The sequence below is a fragment of the Rutilus rutilus genome, assembly GCF_951802725.1.
Source record: "Rutilus rutilus genome assembly, chromosome: 23".
Taxonomy (NCBI): domain Eukaryota; kingdom Metazoa; phylum Chordata; class Actinopteri; order Cypriniformes; family Leuciscidae; genus Rutilus; species Rutilus rutilus.
The window spans coordinates 9,534,608-9,538,919 of NC_140233.1; the positions used below are offsets into that span (position 1 = coordinate 9,534,608).

A 4,312-nucleotide genomic window follows, 5' to 3' on the forward strand; every position below is an offset into this window, starting at 1 on the left:
GTATGGTGACTATTGTGTATTGAAAGTGGTGTTTGGTACAGTAAATAGAAATTTTCTTTTGAGAAATTTTAATTTCTTGTTTCTTTAAAAATAACTACATATAATTAATAACTTATAAATAACTAAATATAATTAATTACCATGATTCTTTTACTTGGGACATAAAAATTTAGATCTGGTTAATGATATTTGGGACAACAATGCAACAAAAGTTGCACATACTTGCATGTATGCCAGTTTCCAGTGAAATAAAAGGAAGCTATGTGAATAGCAAGAGGCTGCAGTGGGCTATCTTGCTATAAATACTTAAAGCTTAATTGAAGATGATCCATGTTGATCATTCTAGTATACTCTATATATCACTGATGTCAGGAATATAAGCAGCAATCAGAGGGGGTGAAAAGGAAATGTTGGCACTGTTTTTTTGTTGTTTTACTGAATGGTGCATTATCCTTGTGTAATAGTAATAGTATGTGTAGATCTGTGTAGATTATACTGTCCTTCCACCCCCAGGGCCCAGCAATGGCCCCCAGAAGAGCAAACAAATGCACATTTCAAATGGCTGTAACTCAAAGTCTGATTAGTGTATCAAAGAGAAAATTGGCTGGACAACTGCTTATACTATGTTTAATAAATAATGTTGGCCACAGTTTTCAGACATATATGGAAAGCTGGCATAAAGGTTATTTTTAAAGTGCTCACAGTAAAATATCAAATTTCAGCCTGTCCCTCATATATGTCATAAAGGTTTGCACAATGAACAAATTTAGATATCCAGTTGTCCATTAAATATATTATTTATTTAACATTTGTTGTTTTATTACTAAACGTTTTAAACTACATTACCCACATATCTCTGTCATTCTATCAGTGGAGCAGCATTGTGCTGTAGTTCATTGAAATGTGCAGACATGCTTAGGGTTAGGGTTAGGATCTCGGTAAAGGAGTAATTTCTCACAACATAGAGACACTTTATAGTTAGCTTAATGTATAACTAACGTAATAATAACACCAAAACATACTTTGTAACATGAAGCGCCGTTTTATATGGGTTAAACGATTGTCCAATCACAGCGAGTTCTGCGATAAAGTCACAGCCAATAACAACCCAGCTGAACAGATGCGTTACACTTACATGCCCATTTATGGTAAACGATGACAGATCTCTTCTGGTTCTGGCTGCGGGGATAGATACCTTAAATATTTTATATTTAGGCTGTTAAACATGCATTCCTTCTAATTAAATTATAAAACTCATATTTAAAAACAAAAGACTCCTTTGTGTGGTTACCATCCAAAAACGAGGTCACATGATCAATGACACAAATTTGCTTATTTGATTAGACTGATGCATAAATACATTTGAAAGAGAAACTTTTTTCTAAGCAATGGCCTACAGCAGGGGTAGGTTTGTAGTATTTTAATTAAAGATAATTACATGTACTAAAGTGCTTCTAACATTTACAGTGTATGTATAGTATATTAAAGGTATATCAATAATATTCAAATAAATGTAACAAAAGCACAATGAATGGACACCATTTTGAAAGCTTATTCCAATATTTAATGTCAAACTGTTTAAAGACAAATGTACTGCCAAAACTACTGCACAACAGTATAAAAATCAGTTTATTAAAAATATCCAGATACAGGAGCAATCTATTATAGTGACACATACATTAACGTAAAAAAAATTGCTATGATGAAGTTGAATATATTTACAAACCAAGAGATGAGATTCAAGTTTGTTATGTGAACATACATTTGTTTCTTCGCTTTAAAGAACAAATAGGCAAAAACATAAGCACAACATTTTACATTCTCAACTTTCATTCTATATCCTTGTGATTATTGGTCACTTTTATTGTAACTATGCAATGAATATGTCCTTTAGCAAAACACCTGATGAACACTGACACTTTTTTGATAAAGGCATTAGGCAGAAATCAAGTACAGTTTATGAAGCTGAAAAGAGAAAACAAAATGCTTTAAAAATATGGAAAAAGATAAATCACTATTTTCAATATTGGTTCTGCATATATCAAAGAGATCCTGAGGAGGAATGGGACTTCACATGAAGACTTTCAGAAACTGTGACAGAGCAAAGGGTACACCTCGCTGGACACATCCTACGCATGCCCAAACAACAACACCCAAACACAGTGATGAAGTGGACACCACCAGGAGGATGCAGGAGACAGGGAAGACCAAGGAAGACATGGAGACAGATGTTTCACGAAGACCTGAAGAATGTCAGTGTCCCATGGGAAGATGTGAAGAACCTGGCCACGGATCGAATACGTTGGAGGACAGTTGTTGCCCAATGTGCCCAGTACAGGACTTGATGATGACGTTGTGAGTTTATAACTGTAGGATATGTTTTCTGTAAAGAGTGTTGCATAATTAAATGTTAAAAGCATTTTTATGTAATAAGTTCACTGATATGTGGGCATTTCTATGAATAAAAGTATGTCTTTAATAGCAAGCAATAATCATGAAAAAGATTTACATGCAAACGGGACAGTTATCAGCAGTGTAACTGCTCTGATTATGACAAAATAATCGAGTATCTTATGTCATGTGACAAGTCAGATAAGCTTTTCCACTCTTGCAAACAGAGGTAGGTTATGAGGTGTGGAGAGACATCATGTATTACTGGAACATAAACACACAGGGTCCAATTTGCAATTAATATAAACTTTCTGACAGTGTGTGTGACATCCGACAACTTTCCAAGAAGTGGCGCAACTGATTTATAAATATCGCGATAAATATGTACAGGAATTGAGGCAGTAGCCAATGACAGCACTAGGAGTAAAAGCTGCAGGATTGTGTACGAGTATACAAATATGTACGAGTATCGTACGAATTTGACAACTTGTTAAATCTTGTGAATTATTAAGACTTTCAGACTATGTTTGTACTGATTGGGCTATGGGTTTTGTGAGAAAAGTTTTAAGAAACAACAAATGCTTGATAAAATGTTTGATTTAGGGTTAAAACCAACACATACATACCATTGCGAATATTTGCATTTGCAGCTGTCCGTCTCCTCCGTTTACTTCTCCTCCAACAATAATGGAACGACTGAGTCCGAAAGGCCCTTTTGGTCTTTTCAGCTGAAAAAAGAGAAAAGAAAATATCATTATGTATAATATATAGGATTATTTAAAGGGAAAAGTACTGATTTACCTTACAAATATTGGATGTTACATTATAAAGCCTTACAAGCAGGGCAAGTGTTGTGGTTAATATGCATTTACAACAAATATCACTTTAAAACTATCAATACTGAGGTAAAAGCATGGTAAGTTTTGTGATTACTGTCCTTACTAAACCAATCACAGTAAAACTAAGGTTACTGAGGTTTAAAGCATGGTAAGTTTTGTGGTTACTGTCCTTTTACCACACCTATCACAGTAAAACTATGGTTACTGTGGTAAAAGCATGGTAAGTGTTGTGATTACTGTGCATTTACAATAAGTACCACATTAAAACTACAAATAGTGTGGTAAAAGCATGGTAAGTTTTGTGATAACTGTCTTTTTACTACACTTATCACAGTAAAACTAATGTTACTGTGGTAAAAGCATGGTAAGTGTTGTTTTTACTGTGCTTCTACTACAAATACAACTTTGGAACTAATTGTACTATTTTTAATCTGATATGAATATCTAAGCCTATAGCACGTCACGTGACAGGCAGTGTTAATCACCCTGTTTTGAATTAGAAAGCAATGAAACGCAAAGTCTCCGTGGAGATGGCAGATATAATGGCAGATTAATATCGACAAACAGAAAAGACATGATATCACACATTATTAGGACAGCGTATTTAGGTATTTACTTACCAACATCTGACACACGTGAACTGATGCCAAATATCGCGATGTGTTCGGAACGAGACTTCTTCAGCGCGATTTCCTACTGATAAAATATAATTTTAAAAATATCAATAAACAGCAAAGCAATCCAGCTTCCCTGGCAATAAGACCGAAATAATAACATTAAAAAAATACATAAAAATACATAAGATCTCGTGAAAAAAATGTTGATTAAACAGCTTCTCTGCTGCAGCCGACAGGCAGAAAGAATCGTGCTGTTATCACGAAAGACGCTTCCCATTGAAAATACAATTGTTTAAAAAACGTGCTGGTATTACGAAAATAACGAAATAAACGTGTCCGTGGCACGAATCAATAGATTAAATTACGTGACCATATCACGAACTGCCGTGCGTTGTTAAACTCACCGCTGAATGATCACGTGCGTTGTTAAACTCACCGCTGAACGCGCTAAACCTTTGCGGGGAC

The 4,312-nt window shown here is 34.7% G+C and overlaps 1 long non-coding RNA gene across 1 annotated transcript; it reads right to left on the reverse strand.

The window, feature by feature from the left end:
- Window positions 1-1,611: 1,611 nt before the first annotated feature.
- LOC311282549 lies at window positions 1,612-4,312 on the reverse strand. The gene is made up of 3 exons (XR_014625956.1): window positions 3,851-4,312; window positions 3,018-3,119; window positions 1,612-2,383 (listed from the first exon to the last, which is right to left on the reverse strand). It is a non-coding gene; the product is annotated as an uncharacterized lncRNA (long non-coding RNA).